The following is a 23,341-nucleotide window of genomic DNA, read 5'->3' as shown; positions in this document are numbered from 1 at the left end:
CCTCCATCCGCAGCACCCCCAAACACCACACACAGGCCAGGCACGGACACCTGTGCACATCACTGGTGCAGACATTAAATTAACAGGTCCTGCCACCGAGGTCCCGTGCAACCCTCTGGCACTACAAGCGTACGCAAAACCCCAATAGTTTTTAAGACCAGTGAGTTACCCCTACCAGGGACGATCCTAGACACACAACAATACTCAGGAAGAGAAATGAGAAGAGGATGTTCAGAGGAAGAGGCGACTGTCTCCTCGCTGACCTCCACTCTCCTTTGCCGGCAGAACTAAGGCCACGGGCCCAGGCCTGGCCTTCAAGGCCCTTCACTGTGGACCCCAAGACATCTTTCCAGCTTTTATTTCCTACTATCTCCACCCCACACCAGCGCTTCAGCCAGAATGGCTCATGCCCCAACACACACACACACACACACACACACACACACACATACACACACACACACACACACACACACACACTTTCCTACTTCCACGTGCTGCTCCCACCTCCACCCCCGGGACACCCTTTCCTCTGCCAAAATCCTACCCATCCTGATGGAATGTTAGACGCTCCATAGGGTCTGCCCCCCATCCTGAAGTCACCTCTTGTCCTCTAAAGTCCCTCATCTCTTAATGGCCTAAGGTCGCCCTGCCATGCCCTATAGGACTCTTAGAGTACCTGTCCCGTCTCCCAGGCTGCATGGTGCGCTCCTGGAGAGAGGATCTCTTACCCAGACCTACACTCCCCTTGCGGGTTGGTGCTGTACCATGTCCATACCAGCAGTTTAATACCCACGGGTGCCCAGGGGCTCCCCAGCTTCTCAAGCTCCCTCTTCTAGAACCCAGAACCCAAGAGACACCAGGGATGCTAAGCATCTGGGAAACGCTCTTCCTGTCACCAATCACCCTGAAACCGCCACCATCCAGAGCCCTGGACACAGCAGCAGCAGCGCCCTGTGTTAAATGGGGTGAGGGCAGAAGAGGGAGATGGAGGAAAAGCGTCGTTCACAGGGGCCCGGAGCCTGCTCACATGCGCACACAGACACTGGGAGGGAGGGGTGGCGGCACACCCAGGATGCAGCACCTCTACTGCGTCCTCTGCTCGGTCCCACTCCTTGCTTCGAAGAGTGAGAGGGAAGAGGGACAAAAGACAGCAGGCCTGGCTGCCAGTGAGCTCACGCGCGCTGGAACAGGGGCACAGCAGGCCTGACCTGTACGTGGTGCCCAGCCCTTGCTCTACCAAATGCTGGCTGTATACACATTAGGGGGCAAGAGCCACAAACTGCTTTTTCAATCTCAGACAGATGGGGAGATGTTTGCTCCAGCACCTGTCAAACAGTCACCACCTGCAGGTCACAGGGCAACCTATTCTTACCTTCACCCTCCCCTGAGCCAGGACCCGGGCCAAACGCAGAGAAAACATGCCAGACAGAAAGCAAACACCGGCTTGACCCCAGGATCTGGATTTAATGTAAAAGTTCTGGGTGTGTGAACAGACCCCAGGACCTCCCATCCCGCCCAGCAGACGGCAGGATCATTGCCATCAGGCCCTCCGGTTCCCAGACAACAAGGGTACTACGATGAGGCTGATGGAGGAGGGTGGCCAGCCAGGCCCGGGTTCCAGGCCCACCCTGGGCACCCGCCACATGTGACCCTGGGCACATCCGCTCTCCCTTGGGCCTGAGTTTCCCCGTTTCCTCATGTGTAAAACAAGGTGATTGACCTAGATGATTTCCAGTTCCCAGAGATTAGGACACGGCCGTTTACCCTGAGCACAGAAGGGCTGGGCTGAGAATTGGGATTTAACAGGTTCTAGAAAGAATCATACACAAAAGAATCTGAGTACTAACCCTTCTAGACGTTCTATGAAAATAGCAAGTGTGGAGGGGCAGACCAGCTTCTCGGGGGCGGTGAGGTGTTTCCCAGGCCAGCAAACACCTCTGGGAAAATCCAGCGGGGGGGAGGGGCAGGGAGCGCGCCCCTTCTCAGACGGCCAGGAAACCCATCCTGCCCCGTTACACACGCACGCACGCACACACGCACACACGCGCGCGCACGCACACACACACACACCCCTCCTCAGAGACTGGCAGGAGCCCGGCTTCCCCTTCAAGCGCCACCCCCAGCCCAGCCTCCCCCTCTCACATCAAGCAGAGGGCCTCACTCACTGCAACTGACCTCTTGTTTCCTCAAAACAGAGGCAATCAGATGTGCTCACCCTCAACCCTCGGTCCGGTCTCAGCCCTCCCCCCCCATCCTATCTCCTCCCCGCATTGGCCATTCCCCTCCTCCCTCTCCCTCCTCCTTTAGGACTTTGCCCCGGACCTATTTTTCATTTTGCCTTCAATGTCTCCTTCCACAAAAGCTTTCCCCCTCAAGCCCACAAACCCCGCTCTCGGCTTTCACGTACCAAATACTGAAAAACCTCCCGTTGACTCTGCTTCTCCTTCAGCCTCATCCCGGCCAACCCTGCCTTCCCTTCTCCCTCAGCACAGGCTGCCCCGACCCCGAGCTCTCCCCCTGTGGCACTCACCACGGCCACCTGATGGTTCCACCCACCTGAGTCAACACCACCCTCCTCAGCCTTTCCAGCGGGTCCCACCCTCTCCCCTGAAATCCTCTGCTGGGTTGCCATGTCTCACCCGGCCGCTCCTCAACCTCCCTCACCAGCTCCCCCTCCCCCCCTCCACCTCCACAGGAGTCCCCAGGCCTGGTCCCCAGCCCCCATCCTCCCTGCTCTCTACGCTGTCCCCTGGGCTGCTTCAGCCTCCCCACGGGCTGGCAGCTCCCCCAGGACCGTGCATCCCATTCCCAGGCTGGGCAGGCCATCTCAACCACTGGCCCAATTCTAGAACAAATCCAGTTACACACACGCCACGTCTCTCCCTCCAAGTCCCACAGGCACCGATGAAGGGGCACAGGGAACCGGGGGGGCGGGGAGGACGGAACCGTTCTGGACCTTGACTGTGGTAATGGTTACATGACTATATGCATTTGTCAAACGGCACAACCGCGCACGAGAAAGTGTGAATTTACGGTATGCAAATTGTACCTTAATAAAAAAGGATAGGAAAAAAGTCCCGCAGGCACCTCAACCCCTTCCCGTCTAAAACTAACATCACCGTCTTCCTGCCGCCAGCCCAGCCCCGCCCCCTCTGTTTTCATTGGTGACACCACCATCCACCCCAAACAGTCCCCACGCTCCCTCCACTAGAAATCTCAGCGCAGTGGCCAAGCAGTAACGTATTCCAGAGAGTCCACCTGCACAGGTTTATAACCTCTTCAATCTACGCCTTCATTCCACCTCCCCACTACCCGCCACCTGAGACTCAGGCCGCCTTCACTTCTCACAGGCCGCCTCACGGGTCTCCCTCCCCATCCACCCTGATCTCTCAAATTGACCCATTCCAAGACCCATTCTGCACAGCCTGCCTGCCTGAGTGCCCTCCCCTCTCCTCCCCACAGCAGCGCCCACCTTTGCCCTCCCTGCTCTGGCGTCAGCTTCAGATCCTTCTCTCCCATGGAAACCTGTTCCTCCTTCAGGCCCTAGCTCCTAGACCTCCCAGCACAGGAAGGCGGTTTCCCAGCCCTTTTCCAGCAGAACCAGCACCGCTGCGCCCTGGGTTCCCACAGCAGAGGACTGCACCCGCCCTAGGTCCTGCACGGTCTGCCAGTACCCACAGGTACCCACGTCCACTGTGCACATGCCAGGGCAGGGAGCCACCTCCCTCTCTGTCAGAGCCCACTAGGCTGCAGCTGAGTTGTGGGCGCCCAGGGAACTCTTTCTGGCCTGAACTGAACTGTCAGGTGAAAATTACCAGGAGCCTATGCCAAAGCCCTCCTGCCCCCCACCACCCCGACGCTACGGAAGCCCAGTGGCAGCAATGCTGCTCAGACTATCCTAAACTCCTAAGGGCAGATCAGACAAGCTGCTTCAACAGGAAATGGGGTGGGGGACTCACCCCACTCTGCTCCCTTGCCCAGCCTCCCGCTGCTCCCCTGCCACTCCCTACCCTCCGGCCAGACTGCACTCACCCCTACCAGACACTCAGCCACCCCAATGCCTCTGCTCGAAGAGCCCACTGCCTGGACCAATGCTACTCAAAGAATGGTCCTTGGACTCATTGTCATCCTCGGTGAGCTAACAGGAGTAAGGGCTCAGAAACTTTCACAGCAATTTAGCACCGTCAGGACATTTTTACTGTGTTTTGCAAAAGCGCTGGTCTGCAACAAACTGGGAAAAAATAAAACCTGGCCTTCAGCATAGAGCATCTGGGAAGCACTGGCCCTTCACCCCTCCAAACTCCTGCCTCTTCCTGCTGAAATCTTTCTCATGCTCAGAGTCCCAGCTAACACGCCTTCTCCTCCAAGAGCCTTGCCGTTTCCACCAGCCAGAAGTGGTCTGATCTAGACCCGGAGCCCTAGATCTGCACACTGAGGGTGTTTAGGTGGTATCTGCACACCCCTTATTACAACTCCCTGAGGTCCGGGAACCAAGGAATTGTTCACTTTTATATTTCCAATGCCACGCTCAAGGCAGACAATCAGTCAATATTTGTTCAACTAGGAGGGAATAACCCACAGTTCCAGAGCGGGCTTTTCTTCAGGGCAGGATGTGGAGAAGCACCAACCCTTAGAGCACACAGGGATTTTCCAGGTTTCTAGCAAGTGCAGCCCCTCTCCCTCGGCCCAGATGGAAATGGGCTATTTTAAAAAAGCAAGTCGAGGACTCCGGAGACAAGAACTCAGTCACTATTCACTACAACAGACTCTACAATACCCTGAAAGGGCAAGGTGAGTGAAAAACACTCAGCTTTCTTATGAATCCTTCTCTACATGCACAGAGTAAAAAAAAGGAAATCCAAGTATGGAGAATGAAAAGAGACTTTCAGGGTCATTTCCAATGTTAGATATTCTGTGGGCCCCTGACCTCAAAGCAAAAGGTCAAGGGCTCAGGAGCCTGTAACCCCACGACAAACATGCTTGTGGACAGACCAGTGGACACCCACTTGGGTCTGAAAAGTGTGGGGAGCAGCCCACCCAGACACATCAGGGTCTGCCTCAGAGTCGGTGGACCCCATCCCCCACATAGGTGCAACTCCTCAAGGAGCAGGGCCCTCGCACTCCCCCTCTCCCACTGGCTCTTCTTTCTACTGGCTCTCCCAGGTTCCTGGCTGTTGTTTAGCAAGAATGCTGGAACTATTTCCAGATGCCACTGTCAGATCAAGACAACTCTCTAAATATTCCTGTCTAATTTTGCACACAGCTCTTGTTTCAACTGACAAAGATAATGACTCAGTATCCACGGCTCTTGATGGAAAATTATCGTGCCAAGTTTGGAGCTTCTCAATAATACACTCCTGTAAACTTCTTTTTGAGAAAAGAGAAGTGACCTCCCTGTCCAGATTCTTCTCTATAGGCAAGAAAGGGCACCCAAAAGACACCCTAACTAACCAAGGAATGTTATGGGAAGATCCTGATACATCCCCATAGGATCAATTAACAACAAGAAAAAGAAATTCATGGCAGGGGTTTCAGATGTTTTTCCTTGCCCTGTACAATGATCACCATTCTTCACTTTTCTGCGTCCCCACCAGTTTGGGACTTTGAGGTTTGGGGCATAAATTCTGGGTTACAGTGAAGGCAAAATCTAGACTCAGAAGTAGTGTCTTTCCCCACACAAAAAGAAACGGCTCACTGTCTCTGATGCTTCAATCAACTGTAAAAGAACTGTACAAATTGTAGTGTCCATTCTGTGCTCCTGGGTAGCCCCTCTCTTGGAGGAGTACATGGCACATGTACATACACCCACATATATGTCTGAAATGCAGCCACACACTTACTCTCTGCAGACCCAGGCCTGGCACCCTCCCACATCATAAGACATAAGAGATATCTCAGCAAATCAGTAAGGATGAGCAAAGCATCACCTTGGAAAAGCCACTTATGGATAACTGAATTGGCCTTTCTGCCAGCATTCAGACAGTATAAATTTGTTTGCTCACTATTTAAAAACTGCCCCATGGTTATTTCATATGCGTATCTCCCACAGTCTTGCAAAGTCCCCAAAGACAGAAACCACAAGTCTCCCACTTCTTTTGTACTCTGGACCCAGCCAGTCACTGCCATGCACCCAGCAGGCACAGCAAATGACCATGGGTTTCCTCACTCCTATCCCCCCAGGTGCAGAGTGGGGGACTCCATTAAAGCCCAACCTACAGGGCTTCTATCATTGGTTTAGGACAGAGATGCTACCCTTTACATAAACCTCTCAGCCAGTCATGGACAGGTCCTAGGGGGCCTCTGGCAGTATGGGAAGACTCTTTTTACAGTTTTACCTCTGGTTCTCAACCAAGGCTGCTTTTGTCCTCTAGGAGACATGTGGCAATGTCTGGAGACATTTTTGGTTGTCACAAATAGTGTGTGTGTGTGTGTGTGTGTGTGTGTGTGTGTGTGTGTGTGTGTGTGTGTGTGTGTGTGTTGGGGGGGGTGGGGGTTACTAGCATCTAATGGATAGAGGCCAGGGATGTTGCTAAAGGTTGAGAAACGCTGTCTTATGTGACACACACGTAAGTGCTCACCTTAGTTCACTTTTCCTTTGAGTTGCCCAAGGTCAGGCCCAAAATCCTAACCCTGCCTTGTCTGCATTATTTGCAAAGTTGAAAATGCCCAAAATCATCACCAGTCTTAAAGATGCTGCTCCTGAGAACCACCAGCCCCTGCTTTGCTTCTTCTCCGGAGATGGGCCCTCCTGCCAGCATGACCCACCCATGCACAGCATGACAACTGGCAGGCTGGCATCAGGCATGCTCAAATCCTTTGGCAACAAGTTAGACCTGGCAGGCCCAGCTCCTCAGTCTTCTGTCACGCACACCCAAGGTGCAAGTGAGCATGGACAAGTTTTCCAATGGGCTGCAGGCCCTACCCTGGATGAGAGGTTGCACTTAAGTCTCTCACCCTTCAGAGGACTGGCACCTGCCGTCCAAATGGACAGTTCCAGCATCCAGGCCTGCCCCCGCAGCATTTTCCATCCCACAAGGCACATGGGAGAACTGGCCTGGGTTTGGCAGAGGGGCAGAGATGGGCAAAGGCACGAGTTTAGGCAATTAAGCCCAAACCATTCACAAGACCCCCGGAGATTGTAGAAGTAGGAGGAGGGGCCAAAGAAAAGCCAACGGAGGAAAGGACCAAGAAGGGTCCTCTTTCCCAAGTTCACCCAAAACCCCCAACTGTGGAACCCAACAGCTGGCTCGGGTCAAGCGAGTCAAAGTCCTGGCACAAACCTGGGGCCAGGGGCAGTTAGCGCCCCTGAGACAGTGCAAAGGGGTCTAGGCGTGAAGAGAAATATTATCATGAGAAAGCGAGGCAAGAAAGCAGTACTGTCGACCAAAAGACAAGGCACCAGCACGCGGCCCTCGTCCCCTCCCCGAGACAGGTATGGGCTAAGGTGGGCACGGGGGTAGGAGACAGCCGCAGGGCGCCCGGAGCTTGGGGCAAATGAAACTCGCAAACGGGAAGCCGCGCTGTTACTTGAGGATACAAGAAGGGCCCAAGCGGGTGGTGAGCACAGATCTGGCCGCAGGCAGACGGCGCCCAGGGCACGCGGTGGGCGGCAGCCTTACCCGGCTGCAGGAAGCTGGGATCCGCGGTCACCTTCGCGCGGCCTCCGCGCGCTCGCCGTAGCGTAGACACCCGGCATGCACTCCGTATCTGTTTACCAGCGCGCCCTAGCCCAGAGACCCAGCGCCGGGAGCCCCGCCCCGCAGGCCACTCCCATTGGCTGCGCCGCCTCCCCCGCCCCCAGTCCAACGTCGCGCGGCGTGGGGCAGCGTGCACGGCCCGTGCGCTCGACCCGCGGCCAATCGGGACGGAGGGCAGAGAGAGAGGAGCCAATGGGAGGCCGCCCCAGCGCGCGGGCCCCTCCCGTTCTTCCCTACCGCCAGCCCTTTCCTGTGGTTGGGAAGGCTGGGTAAAGGCTGGGCTGCAGGCGTGGGTGCTCGATGCGGCTGCACCCCGAGAACTAGCCCTTCGGTAGATGAGGCGGCGGGCGCAGCCGCGGTGACCAGCGGTTGGATGTCACGTCCCGGCCGGTGCTCGCCGGGCCTCCGAGCGGGACTGGAGGGGAGGCAGTGGAAGGAACTGACGTGACTGCCGCGGGCTGGCCCGTGCTCTCCTTTATGTAACGAGGGCCCCCTCCCAGTTCCCACAAAAGACTCCCACAGAAGGTGGAAGCGCTGTGGGCTGGCTGAGTGCGGGCCCGCCTCCGGCGCCCGGCCCCGCCCACATGTCGCGTTTCTCTTCTGGCTACGAGTGTTGGCCCTATGGGCGCGTCCCAGGCTGGGTCGCCCGAGCAGTGGCCCCGGTGCGTGCGGCGTCGTATACCCCTGTTAGCCAGGCTCCTCGCGGGGGCCCGGCCCTCCTCGGAGTAGCGGGCACAGGCCAGCACGTGGAAGGAGCGGAAGCGGGCTCAGCGGCGGGCGGCCGGCTCGATAAGAAGCGGAAGACAGGGAACTGCCCCCTGAGGAAGTGCCTCCTCCCAAACGGAGTGGCCCCAAATCTCCTCGTCAGCCCGAGATATCAGATCTGAGACCCGGTTGTCTTGACCGTTTCCACTCCCTGGTCTGCAAATCTGTCCAGGGATGTCGGTGGAGAAAAGGGAAATCAGAACAATTTAGTGACTCTTCCACAAAACTAGATACTCAAGCCAAAGGATTGTCCTTTTTTCCGAGGTGATTTTGAGGAATTAACATTTAACATTTTGGAAACTTGTTTACTATTACTACTTAGGAAAATTGACCGTTGTATGCTGATGCCTGCAATGGGGGGAGAGGGTTGTGATGAAATCCAGACGTGAACCGAGCTTCACCGTTCCTCATGGACGCTGGAGCCCGGCGTCCAGGCCGTCCCGGCCGTGGGACCTGAGTTGAGGCAGCGTGTCCCCCGCAGCGCAGAAGCGGAGCGTGCGGGACCGGGGTGGCACAGCTGTGCGCTTCTCTGGCCGGGTCCTCTGCGCTGCCGGGTCTCCTCTGCAGGAACGTTCACATACTCTTACCAGTACAAATTCTGTACACACGCCCCACCCCCAATCATCTCCACATTAAGTACAACGTATATTTTGAGAGAGAATTAAGGAGGTTTTGACAAGTTTCAAGGAACTGCCCCAAGCAGGGTGGGGCTAAGAACTGGGAACTTGCCTTGGGTAGGCAACTGGCTCCCTTTTACCACACAGGAGAGAAAGTTCCAGCCCCCTGGGTTAGGCCTTCAAGGGGTGTGCGTTGCTCCCTCCTAAGCTAACTGTTCCCTTAACTGCCTGTGTTCCTCCAACCCCTGCCAGCGTAGTGACCTCTACCACTGCCCATAGGATAATGGAGTCCCCAGTTCATCCCTTCCCATAATGTACAAACTCTACCTGGTGAGACTTCACTGGGAAGAGGGTGTGATTTTCATCAGCTCCAGCTTCTGCCGAAGGGGAGAGAGGATGTGGTGCTTTAGCGAGGAGGGAATTGGGTACTTCTATGCCAGTTCAGTCTCACTCCACCAGCAATGCCAGGGTTAGCTTTTCTCTAAAGTACCTGAAGACCAGCATTACCCAGTACCATAAACATTAGTTTTTCTTCAGAGACCACCAGTCTAGTTTACTGGAGAAATACCCCCCAACTAGTTTGTGCAAGTTGTGAAATATGAAATTATGTGAAATGTGAAATTATGACCTCAGCTTTACTGTGCTAAAAACACCCTTCTTTCCTGACCTGACTTTTTTATTGCAAAGATTCCCCCCATTAACCCTCCAACACTGTTGGTGGGAATATAAGTTGGTACAACTATTATGGAGAACAGTATGGAGGTTCCTTAAAAAACTAGAAATAGCACTACCATATGATCCAGCAATCCCGCTCCTGGGCATGTCTGGAGAAAACCACAATTCAAAAAGATACATGTACCCCAATGTTCATTGCAGTACTGTTTACAATAGCCCGGACGTGGAAGCCACCTAAATGTCCATCGACAATGGAATGGATAAAGAAGATGCGGTACATATATACAATGGAATATTACTCCGCCATTAAAAAAAGAACAAAATAATGCCATTTGCAGCAATAGGGATGGACCTAGAGATTGTCATCTTGAGTGAAGTAAGTCAGACAGAGAAAGACAAATATATCGCTTATATGCGGACTAAAAAAATTGTACAAGTGAACTTATTTACAAAACAGAAATAGAGTCACAGGTGTAAAAAACAAACATGGTTACCAGGGGGAAAGCAGGGGGAGGGATAAATTGGGAGATTGGGATTGACATACACACATTCCTATATATAAAATAGATAGCTAATAAAGACCTACTGTATAGCACAGGGAACTCTACTGAGTACTCTGTAATAATCTATATGGGAAAAGAATCTAAAAAAGAGTGGATATATGTATAAATGACTCACTTTGCTGTACAGCAGAAATTAACACAACATTGTAAATCAACTACACTCCAATAAAATTTTTTTTAAAAAAAGATTCCCCCATTACTTCAAGTTAAAGATTCCTTCAAATTTTTTGGTTATGATAATGGCATTGTAGTTAGGTTTTTTTTTAAAGAGTCCTTATGTTTTAGATATACACACTGAATTATTTCCAGATGAAATAATAAAATGCATGGGATTAGTTTCCAAATGCTACAGGGCTGGAGGGAAGAATGGGTCATGAGTTGATAACTGTGAAGGTATGATGGATATATATAGTGGGGTTCATATTCTGTTTATGTTTGTTTGAAATTCTTCATAATAAAGTTAAAATAAAAAAGAAATCTGGGCCAAAAAAAACCAGTTGGAAGATAATACTAATAATAAAGGCAGAGTGAACGACGAGAAAACAACGAATAACAATCGTTACTACTCTTCTAGGTATAAACTCACTACAAAGTAAGAGCAAGGATGAATCTAACTGCAGCTGATAAAAAGACAGCCAGAAAATTCAAAATTAGCAAGAAGATATTTGAAGCATGGATTTATTCACTATGTACCTCACTCCGAGTGTCTGAGTGCCTGAGATATTATTGATTATATGATACGTCATCTTAATTATCGACTTTCTTTTAAATTTATCTTAAACTTCTAAAAATTTACATTTTTGTGTATCTTTTTTAATGGGCATAATATATTAATACAGTATTATTCAAAACACACACAGATCTGTGTATACATACATGCACATGTATGTACATACATATTCTCCCAATAAGCAAAGATGCCAATGCCTGGGACGTTTGGGTGAGAAGCATGATGCTGCAGCAATTCCCCTCTGATCTCAAAATTTCTTCCTTAATAGCAGACACAGAGAAGGCAATTATCAATTTTTCTCACTCCACTCAGTTATTCCTATCAGCATACAAACCTTTTAACTGTCTCTCACTCTTCATCCCATCTCCATTTCTCTGCTCCCATTTTCAGCAAAGTCATGGAAGAATTGCCTATATCCATTTTCTCCTCCTTTTCTTCCATTCTACTTGAACCAATCTAGTCAGCTTTACCCCCCATCATTCCCATAAACTGCTCACCAGTGATCTCCATGTTGCCAAATCAAGTAGTCAATCCTCAGATCTCATCTTAAACTATCAGCAGCATTTGACCCAGTTGATCACTCCCTTCTTTTTTCTTAGTGGTTGCCCTGGGGTATAATTAACATAACATTCTAGTTCAAATTAATACTAACTTAATTTCAATAATATACAAAAACTTTGCTCCTATATGGCTCCGTTCTCCCCCCTCTTTTGTGCTGTTATTATTATACAAGTTATATCTCTGTTCATTTTATGCCCATCCCCACATATTTATCATTGTTGCTTTATGCAGTTATTTTTTAAATCAGGCAAAAAAATAAGAGTTACCAACAAAAATATACCTATGCTGCCTTTTATATTTACCTATATAGTTTCTCTTACCATTTTCTTTATTTCACCATGTGGATTTGAGTTATTGTCCTTTCATCTCAGCCTGAAGGACATACTTTCTTTCTTAGAGAGTGTATGTTCTAGTGATGAATGCCCTTGGTTTTGTTTATTTAGGAATGTCTTAATTTCTCCTTCTTCTTTTTTTTTTTTTTTGCGAACCCGGCCCTCTCACTGTTGTGGCCTCTCCCGTTTCGGAGCACAGGCTCCGGACGCACAGGCTCAGCGGCCATGGCTCACGGGCCTAGCTGCTCCGCGGCATGTGGGATCTTCCCGGACCGGGGCACGAACCCATGTCCCCTGCATCGGCAGGCGGACTCTCAACCACTGCACCACCAGGGAAGCCCCCTCTCCTTCATTTTTAAAGAATAGTTTTTCTAGATATAGAATGTTTCATTGACAGGGGGTTTTTTTCTTCAGTACTTTATATCATGCCACTGATTTCTGCCTTCCGTGTTTCTGATGAGAAATCAGATGTCAGTCCTATTAAGGATCTTCGTGCATGATGAGTTGCTTCTTTCTTGATGTTTTCAAGATTCTCTCTGTCTTTGTCTTTTGATAGTTTGATTATCATGTGTCTAGTTGTTTCTCCTATCTGAGTTTATTCTATGTAGACTTCAGTGTGCTTCTTAGACATATAGATTAATGTTTTTTATCAAAATTGGGAAGTTTTCTGCCATTATTTCCTCAAATATTCTTTATGTCTTTTTCCCCCTCTCTCTTCTCCTTCTAGAACTCCCATTATAGGTATGTTGCTATATTTGATGATATCCCACAGATTTCTGAGGCTGTGTTCATTTTTCTTCATTTTTTTCCTTTCTTTTCTTCAGACTGGATCATCTGAATTGGTTCCTATCTTCAATTTCATTGATTCTTTCTCTGGCCTGCTCAAATCTACTGTTGAGCTCCTCTAGTGCATTTTTCATTTTACTTATTGTATTTTTCAACTCTAGAACTTCTACTTGACTATTTTTTAACACTTTCTATCTTTTTATTGATATTCCTTACTTGGCGAGACATCATTCGCATATAAACCCAGAGTTTGTTGTTGCTGCTGCTTATTGTACTATTATTCTTTGTTTGCTTAGTGACTTTTCTGAACTAATTCTGTAAAGTCTGATTTTGTTGTATGTGGCCACTGAAGTCTCTACTCAGTTAGCTTAGTGGTGAGCTAATGATAAGACAGAGATTTCCTTAAATGCATGGAACTAATAAATCATCCAGTCTTTGCTGAGGGACTCTGTGCACGCTGGGGCATGATTTCAACACTCAGCCAGGCAGTTGACAACTCTTCCTCAACCTAACTTCCTGCTTGTGCAGAGCCGCACAGTCAGAGGTGAGATCTTAGTGCCTTCCCTGAGCATATGCCCAGCCCTGCCATGTGTGTGGCCTTCTAGAGTCCCAAGAATATGTTAGATTTTCAAAGTCCCTGTGGATGTCTCATTCCCCAGCTCTCCTTAAGCTTTCTGGTTAGTCTATTGTTTGTCTCAACTGTGATCTACTGCCTCAGGCAGCTGCGAAGTTAAAACATATGTCTGTAAATTTTTTTTTTTTGACAGATGCTTCTTAAGAAAAATGGTTTTCACACTGGGTAAGCTTGAGTCAGGTCACATACAGACAGCCTTGCCAGTGGAGTCTTCTAGAGAACCACCAGACAGGTAAAATAATGACAATGCTCTGAGAATTTGGCTTTGAAAAAGTTCCAGTTCCATTATGCTCCCATGGCCAGGCTGAACCAGGAATGTGGACTGTTATTTTTCAAGCTACCACATAGCTGGAGGTGGGGGGGGTGGAGGCAGGGCACAGGTGAGACTAAAGCAAGTTACACCACCACAAAGCTCATTTTTCTTACTGAGATTCAGCCATTTTTCTTCACTCCCCAGGTTACTGCAAGCCTTTGGTTAGTTTGCAAAGTTCTGGAAAAAAAAGTTGATTCTGAATATTTTTGCCAGTTTTTTCATTGTTTTTGTGGAGGACAGAATTTTCAAATGCCCTTCCTTTGCCATTTTCTCTAATATCACCCCACTCCCTCCTTCTTGAAACAGTTTTTTTAAATTTAGCCCCTGGAACATTATACTCTGCTAGTTATCCTTTTGAGAACCAGCGTTTTCTCCTCAATTTCAATTGCTGGGTCTTCCTCATCTTCCTGACTTCTAAATATTGGAGGGCCTCAGGACCCAGTCCTTGTATCCCTTCTCTGTCTGCACCCACTCTCTTAGTGATCTCATCCACTTCCCATAACCTGACAACTTCCAAAGTTTTAACTCTGCCACGAACCTCTCCTGTGAATTCCAGACTCACAAATCCAACAGCCTATAAGGATCTTCACTACGATGTCCACTAGTTATCAAACTCAAAATGTCCAAGACTGAACCCTTGATTTACCACCCATCCCTGCTCCTCCCCTAAGGCTCCCTGCCTCAAATAAGTGGCCTTCATTCACTGCTCAGACCAAAGACCTTGGCATTCCCCTTGACTACTCTGTTTCTTTCATACTTCACATCAAATCCATGAGCAAATTCTTCCACTCTATCTGAAAAATACACCCTGATCAGCCAATCTTTGCCTCAGCATCACTGCCACCCGAGTTCAAACCAACATCTTCTTTCACCTGAATTATTCTAAGTAGCCAATGAGCTGATCTTCTGTTTCCACACATCATCTAACAGTGATCTTTTTGTTTGTTTGTTTCTTTGCTTGAAAACAAAAGTCAGATCATGTTATTTCTAAACTCAAACCCCTCTGATGGCTTCTCATCCCACTCAGAATGAAATCCAACATTATTACATTGCTCTTTAAGACCCAGCATAATCTTACCCCCAGGTATCTTTCAGATGTTATTTTCAATTGCCCTCTCCCTCTCTAATTTTATTCCAACCAAAAAAGGCCTCCTTTCAGTATTCGCCTAACATGCCAAGAACTGTCCCATGTCAGACTTTGCACTGACCCTTCCTTCTGCCTGGAACACTCACCCCTCAGACATCCTCATGGCTCACTCCCATGCTTTGTGTGGTTCTGTGACAAAATGTCACCTTATTAGGGAATTCTTTCCTGATCATCCTACCAAAATATGACCTATCCTGTTCCTTAACTTGTCTTAAAAGGACTCTTTATTCCCTTATCTTGCTTTATTTTTCTTCCTTGTACTTTTTATCACCTAACATATTTCTATTTACTTGTTTGTTTAATCATTTGTATCCCCCAACTGGAATGTAAGTTCTATGAGAGCAAAATCTTTGTTTCTTTAATTCACCATTGTATTCCCAGAACCTAGGACAGTTCCTGGCAAATAGTAAGTTTATGGTTGAAAGCATGGACCTTGGACCCAGAATGTCTGGATTAGAAACCCAGCTCTGCTACTTACTAACTGTGTGACCTTGAGGTAGTTACTTAACTTTTCTGTGCCTCAGTTTCCTCCTTTGTAAAATGAGGATAATACTAGTATCTATATGTAATAGGGTTGTTGAGGATTAAATGAATTAATATATGTAAAGTACTTAAGATGGTGCCTATCACATGTATACTTTATATAATTCTAGTTATTATTTTTGCTTAATAAATGAATGATAAACCCAACATTGTAACATGTATTCAGCAAGATACTATATTAATATCCATTTTTCACTAAATTGTTACCATACATACGCCTGAAAATGACTTCTAGATTTTGAAATGAAAAAAATTAAATTAAAAAGGACCACATTTTCTGCAATTTCATCTAATTTATTAGCTATGGTGTTTCAAGTACTTTTAGACCATCTTGATATTACTAACCCATAGTAAAAATCAACTAGCTTACTTAATAATTGCATCTTTCATTTCTAAGTCAAAGCTTAGTCTTTATTGATAATACTTAGAAAATTTATATACTGGTTGCAATATTTTCTCTTTAACACTAGGTTCTGAAGTAGAAGAGCTTAATTTTCTAGCTAAGAGGTTGATAAATCATAACTTTCAGACCTGGAGAAAAAATTCTGAGGCACTTTTGTAGAATTATGATTTTCGTGCTCCACATTACCTAGTAGTGTTCAACGTCAGTATTCTTTTTGATTCTGTTAAAGAAAAAAAATTCATGGCATTTGTTAAAGTTGGTAAAGCAAGGGGCTTCCCTGGTGGTGCAGTGGTTGAGAGTTCGCCTGCCGATGCAGGGGATGCGGGTTCGTGCCCCAGTCCAGGAAGATCCCACATTCCGCGGCGGCTGGGCCCATGAGCCATGGCCGCTGAGCCTGCGCGTCCGGAGGCTGTGCTCCGCGACGGGAGAGGCCACAGCAGTGAAACACCCGCGTATAACAAAAAAAAATAGTAAAGCAGACATTATTCAGGCCCATTGCTATAAGTACAGGGACCACTGCAGTAGGAATTTGCAGCGGGGAGAGAGATTGGGCTCAACTCTGAATATACCATAGGCAAGTGGGAATTTACAGCCAAGGAGCTGGGTGGGAGGTGAGTGTATGGAAAATAATTAAGAGGAAACATTAGGGGTAAAGAGGATTCTAGCTAAACTAACCTAAAAGGATTCTTGCTGAAGACAGGCCAGGGTGATCAGACAACACCTGGGGGATGTTGGCGATTGAGGAGCCTGATCAGATATCCAGCAATCAGATGTGGAGGATGCGGGTTCTTGCTAAACCAACTTAGCTGGGTTCTTGATAAAGCTGGATCTTACAGGGAAATGCACAGATGGGCCTAGGAGAAGGTTCAGGAGCCTGTCTAAAGTTTGGTAAAACAAGGAAGCTTGACAGTCAAGCGAAGAATCTTTGTCAATTCCTGGACCGTTTGGCGTATATATTAAACAGCATGTGGCTAAGAATAAAAACAACCCATAACTGTGTGATAGTCAAAACCAGCAGTTCAGGAGGGGCTGTTTCAAAGTGGGAAGATGCCTGAGCAACTGGGTCAGAGCCTGCACGCCTCCTCTCCACAGGCTGCCCAGTGTGAGTGCCCCACACCACCAGGGCTCTGTTACAGGAAAACAGTCGTTTAATATCTATTTTATCCCTTAAATGTAAGAAAGTAGGAATGAAGACAAATTCCACTACTGTTTTTTTGTGGGTTTTTTTTTCAATTTTTATTTATTTATTTTTGGCTGCATTGGGTCTTCATTGCTGCACACGGGCTTTCTCTAGTTGCAGCGAGCGGGGTCTACTCTTCGTTGCGGTGCGCAGGCTTCTCATTGCGGTGGCTTCTCTTGTTGTGGAGCACGGGCTCTAGGCGCGCGGGCTCAGTAGTTGTGGCATGCGGGCTCAGTAGTTGTGGTGCACGGGCTTAGTTGCTCCGCATCATGTGGGATCTTCCCGGACCAGGGATCGAACCCGTGTCCCCTGCATTGGCAGGCGGATTCTTAACCACTGCGCCACCAGGGAAGCCCTCCACTACTGTTTTAAGTACCTGAATTTCCCACGACACCTTCACAAACCACTGTGTGGGAACGCTGCATAGGGTGAGCCCCCTTTCCCTAAAACTTTTTCCTACTTTTAAAAAATTTTGAACATTTTAATAGATTTCGATCTTCCATTAGGTACTACATTCACATGATGATTTTTGGGTTTTTTTGCGGTACACGGGCCTCTCACTGTTGTGGCCTCTCCCGATGCGGAGCACAGGCTCCGGATGCGCAGGCTCAGCGGCCATGGCTCAGGGGCCCAGCCGCTCTGCAGCATGTGGGATCTTCCCGGATCGGGCCACAAACCCGTGTCCCCTGCATCGGCAGGCGGACTCTCAACCACTGCGCCACCAGGGAAGCCCCCCATTCACATGATTTTTAAACAACTATTCTGAAAAGGTTTGCAGTGAAAATTCTCCCCCTACTCCATGTCTCTCCCACCCACTTCCCAACCCCAATGCCCCCCACACCTCTACACCCTCCCAACTGAAATGCAACCACTGTTCTTAAGTTTTCTGTCTCTTTTCAAAGTTTCTTCATACATATGTAAGCAAATACAAACATACAACCCTATATTTTATACTAACACTCATACTGCACACTATGTTTTGTTTCTTGATTTAAGATTACGTATAGTTTGAAGCTCTTTCCAAATTAGTACGTAGATAAGTGTCCTCGTTCTTTTTTCAGTATTATGTTATGTGCATGAGCCATAATTTATTTAACCAGTCTCCTGTTGATGGTCGTGCAGACTGTTTCAATTCTTTTGCTCTTTCAAACGAAAGCAACAGGAACAATCCTGTTTCCAAAATGTGATTGGTTTGGACCTAAGCAAGGCTGGGTTGGTGCACCGAGAAAGCAGAGCCAGTGCAGAGCCCGCAAGTGCTCTCCCTGTGCTCTGAGACCTGACACCCATGACTCACCGGTTCCAAGATTAGTCACGTACGCCCAAACACCCCATGGTGAAAACAGATCGTTTCTGAAGCACCAGGAATGCACCATCACAGGCCGCAATCTGAGGAGGTCGCTGGACTCAGACAAGTCCAACCCAACCAGCTAAGGGAATGACTTCAAGGGATTCCCAAGCCTGTTCAACTAAGGCCAGCCTAATGACTGTAATTAGCTGACTGCGCAATTGTAAGTGATTAAGCACATTACAGAAGAGGTTCAGCTCCCCACAACTGGAAGCATCCCAGCTCAGCCCGCTAGCAATGTCGGCTGCTTTCCTCTCCGTTTTCTTAGCCTTTGCAGCACGTGTCTGCCTTCACCGTAGGGTTATGCTTTTTCTTTTCCAGACTAACTTCTTTTCAACACACTGTAGCATAGGGACATTAGCCAAGTATGCCTAATCATTGGTTTAATTTGTCCACTTTAAAATTGAAATATAGGGAATTCCCTGGCGGTCCAGTGGTTAGGACTCCATGGTGCTCTCACTGCCGGAGGCCCGGGTTCAATCCCTGGTGGGGGAAGAAGATTCCTGCAAGCCACGAGGTGCGGCCAAAAACATAAAATAAAATAAAATTGAAATATAACTTATATGCATTAAAACGCACAGATCTTAAGTCTATAGTTCATACGTTTTTACAAATGAATATATCATGTAATTAACACCCCAATTAAAATATAGAACAAATTTCTTCCCTCCAAAAAGTCTTTCATGCCCTTCTTTCCAGTCACCCCCTACCTCGCTCCAGGCAACTGTTCTGATTCTAAGTGAATGTTGTTAAGGAGAAATAACTGATTATATGACATGGATTGGGAAAGAGTACCCTCTGAATTGAAAGAGTATGTAATTCATTCTCTTGTCCTTAAATTCTCAAGCATGTGTGGGCAGCCATTCTAGCTGCTGAATGTTTTTTACTTTGTTCTCCCTCAGACAGTCACTGGATACTTTTTAAAACTTTTTAAAAATTCACTTAAATTTAGGAGCAGTTTCCAGATCTGGGCCCCAAGTTTGTAGACTAGAGCAGCAACAAATATACTGGAAGCTGAGAGCCAGGAGCAGAGCTTGATTGTATGTCAATCTCTTGCACCGCGTCCTTCTGAGCTATCCAGGGTCAGGGGTTAAGAGAGCGAGGCTGTGAAGGGGAGTTTAGAAAAGAGAGGAGAGATGTGCCCCAAACAGAAAGAGCTCCTGCTGCCAGGAACCTCAATCAAGGCAAGTAGGAGGGCTGCAAGGAAAGACACTTCAATCTAAAGGTGAGGACAGACCAAGGGCACACACACGGCTCCATTTTACCAATGATCAAGGAGGTCGAAAGTCAATGTGAAATTTCAGTACGAGTGCAGGAGTGCCTGGTTCCCTCCAGTGAAATAAGCAATCTCTGGAAAAGACTAGGAGGCGTGAACCTACAAGTCTGGATAGGGCAGCTTGTCCTACAGGTAATTAAACTCTGGGTTCTATTTTCTTTCTCTGAGCCAGTGAGAGCGGTGTCAGCTAGTCCCCCTGGTCATGGTAAAGCATGTCACATAGTTGTCCCCACCCCAAGAACCCCAGGAGTGTGTGTGTGTGTGTGTGTGGTGGGGAAAGGCATGCAGGGAGGGAGTCATAGAAGGGAGGGACGATAGCTGTATTGTTACAGGGCAGGTGTAGCTGAGAAGGAGAAACTCCTGCCTCCTGGTGCCGTGGATCCCAGGGAAGGATAGAGGACAGGCATTCTGCATCCATGAGGAGACCCCAAACTATCTCTTACCGAGAGTCTCTGGGCAGCTGGTGCCTGGGTGGATGGGGGAGCTGTGAATTTAACTGAGAAGCAGAGCTCCTAGATCATGGTCCTGGACCACCGGTGAGGAACACTGTTCGCCAAGCTCAAAGTGACAGGAGTGGAATTGTCTTTCCTGAGGAGCCACAGAGACCTGGGGGCTCATATGGCAACTAGACAGACCAGAGACCAGTGGTTCCTGCTTGCATGTGAAAGTCAGACCCACCCCATCCCCTACTTTGAACTGTGTAAGCCTTTGGGTTTGGGGACAATTAAGGAGTGAAGGAGCCCCACGGAGGAGATACTGAACTTCCTGCTAACCAGGCAAAAGGGGAATTAAGCCGGTTTTCTTTACGGGAGAAAATAAAAGACAGGCTCACCTTGTACCCTAACTTTGTGGGGCAGTTCATCCTACTTACTCAGGTATCATCTGAACCCCCAGAATTCTTTGTACTCAGGTAACGGGTCCTGCCTAAGCAGTAACTTCTAGAACTTGTGCTCCAACTATTGCCCTTGCCTCCAGTGTCCTCCCTTCCTACCTGTAATCATTAAAATGCTACTCATTCTTTAAGACCTAATTCCAGTGTTACTTGCTACAACCCCTCTGATCACCTCAACCAGAAACAGTCTGTCTCTCTTCTTTACTTTTAGTGTACTTTGTTTTAGCATTTGCATGCCTCATTCAACTTTCCTTTTTATACCTTATAAATTATAAACTGCATATCTTAATACCTCCCACAGTGTCTTGTACCTAGAAAGTAGCCCTTAAATTAAAAAAAACAAAATTTAAACTGCTACCAAGGTGTGGTAGACATTGGGAGTGTCTTCCCAACACCTCTTGTCCTCCTCTCCATTGTGTAGTCACCATAATATGAGTGGCATTGAACTCCCCCGATTCCAGGGGTGGTCCCCTATGGTGTAGGCCAATCCCAACGCACCTGCCAAAGTGATAGGTTTTTTTAGCCTGAGCCAGTCAGCGCATAGCACGCCCACAGTGATTGGTCCTGGGGGTGGTCCAATCAGAATGAAGCTAGGACTTACCCTCAGTGGTTAAGGGAAGCAGTAGTCCTTTTCTCCCCAGATTAGTTGTCAAGAAATTTCAACTAAGTTGGTCAGTACTAACTGAGCTGCTGTTCACAGGCATCTTGTAACCACGAAGAAAGCCAGCCTAAAAAGGAATCTGGTGCACAAATGTGGACAGGGCAGAGAGAATCAGAGACATGGAGCTGGAGCCCCAATTAAACCGTATTAGAAGGCTTCCCTAACTTAACTTTTCAGCCATGTGAACCAATAAATTCTCTTCATGGTTTCTCTTACTTGCACCCCAAAGCATCTGAGCCAGTGCATTGGGAAGGCAGCATTACAGTGAACATTGGGGGTTCACATGTGTTCACATACACACCCCTTACCCCAGCACCCAGCCTGAATCTTTCCAGCGAGAGGGAACACACACACACACACACACACACACACACACACACACAAAAGTGAACACTTTAAAGCTTTTGCTAACAATTACCAAGACATGGAACTGACATCTTTTGAAAAGTTTTAACTGACTTCTGTATTAAAAATCATTTGCAATTTTAACGTGAATTCTTAAGGATATCTCAGACTCTAGCAACTGGTAATAAACTGTGTACATTTTTTTCCTTAAAAAAAATCATATATTGTTTGGGACCCTGTAATAGTACTTAAAGTAATAAAAGCAGCCTTTACCTTTATGTGAAGTTTGTATTTTCAACATTTTTCTTCGAAGGTGAAATGGGGTTCGAATAATTGAAAGGCGATGTTGACTTTTTCTTGTCCGGTTCCATGTCTTGACCTGCTTTACAACTTAAGATTTTCCAGCCTGCTTGTTCACTTGCTTTCTTGGCAAGCATCTCTGGGTCTCCTCTCTAGGGGCCTAACTCCTTGTGATCTGGGACCACATCTTGTGCCTCTTTCATAACCTGTGTCCTCCTCATGCCATGAGGAGTTCCACAGCTTCCCGAGAGCTGGTGGATAGCCCATGGAAATTTCCACAGCAGTTGCCCAGCTTTAGCCCCCCAGCCTGGGCCCTGGCCTGCAAGTCCTACCAGCCCACGTACACTGAGCCTGGCTCCGGGTCAGGTCTGCGGTCTATTTATGACTTCTTATCTCAGGGTTTGTGCCTTGGCACTTTGCACTCAAGAAACTTCTGCCCCTCCTTACCTGTCAACACATGTCCTTATCTAGAGAAGAGAAGAGTGGGGTGATAAACAAACTCTCTTCCTCCACGGCTGCTTAGATGGCCCCAATGTCTCCCTACCTTTGGTTCACTCTTCTTGTTTGGGGGCCCAAATCCTTTGATGGGAACAAAGAAAACCTTCTGACATTCAGATAAAATATCGTTATGACCACTGATGAGTTTATTAATGAATTTGTTTCTCACATGCTTCCCCTTACTAGGGAAAATTTGTCTCCCGAGTGGAAGGAACCTCTTCCTCACTCCTGCCGGGCATAATCCTGAGCTTAGCTCATGGGCAGAACGAGTCATTGATTGACCCCAAGGTCCCTGTGGGAGCCGCTCGGGGAAGAGCTGAGCTCAGGAGGGACGAGGAGCACACAGTGCCCGAGGAGACACCCTGCTTGCAGCCCTGCAGCATCGTTCTGTCCTCCTGGGCGTGGAGTGAGAACAAGGGACCAGGAGCGAGAGACCCTGAGAACAGAGCAGAGCTCTACCGCCACACCAGGTCCCTTAGGTACGTTACATAACCTCCCTGGGCTTCATGTTCTAAGGTGCCAAATACCTGACCTACTACTTAATTCTTAATTTAATCTTAAGATATTATTACTATGATTTTATTTTATGTGACTCAGATGCCAGCTGAAGCCTCCCTAGATAAGACTGGTTCAAACGAGCATTCCATATCCTGCGGAAGCCTAAAGTCCTGCCCCCCATATTTTGGCCAATTCTGGGAGGCCAGGGTGGAAGGTGGGAGGAGGCTTCTGTGCACAGACACCTCTGGCCCTGAGCCCCTGCAAGTGCGGAGTTCTATCCATTTGTGGACGGTCTTGCCATCTGTGTGCTGTCCCTGTCCAGGGCTGTGCCTGCTCCTTTGGGGAATGGAAGGGATCTACGTGACGTTAGATTAAATATTAGATACCTCTGTCCTCGGAAGTTCTTTAGCTATCCCATCCTAGGAGGACTTTTATCAGCTGATCTCACTCATGGAGCGGTCCAGCTTAGTGGTTTTTCCCTCTCCTCACCTTCCCATCTCTCCCACTTATCCCTTCCCTTTTAGACTGCCTCCAGAACTCCAAATTCTCACCGTATTCTGTAGAGTCATTGATTTCT

The 23,341-nt window shown here is 48.0% G+C and overlaps 1 protein-coding gene across 2 annotated transcripts in view; it reads right to left on the bottom strand.

Moving 5' to 3' along the window:
- COQ8A (coenzyme Q8A) overlaps positions 1-7,757 on the bottom strand; it is a 49,558-nt gene extending 41,801 nt beyond the window's left edge. Inside the window, exon 1 of one of the 2 annotated variants that reach the window (XM_030868500.3) lies at positions 7,623-7,757. The gene's annotated coding sequence lies outside the window, so the exon portion shown is untranslated. The remainder of the gene's footprint in view (positions 1-7,622) is intronic. The other variant, XM_060304428.2, reaches the window with a different exon arrangement.
- Positions 7,758-23,341: the final 15,584 nt, after the last annotated feature.

This window comes from Globicephala melas, chromosome 1 (genome assembly GCF_963455315.2).
Source record: "Globicephala melas chromosome 1, mGloMel1.2, whole genome shotgun sequence".
In the NCBI taxonomy this organism is placed as follows: domain Eukaryota; kingdom Metazoa; phylum Chordata; class Mammalia; order Artiodactyla; family Delphinidae; genus Globicephala; species Globicephala melas.
The sequence above is the reverse complement of the archived record's forward strand: the minus strand, read 5'-3'. Positions and strand labels throughout refer to the sequence as shown.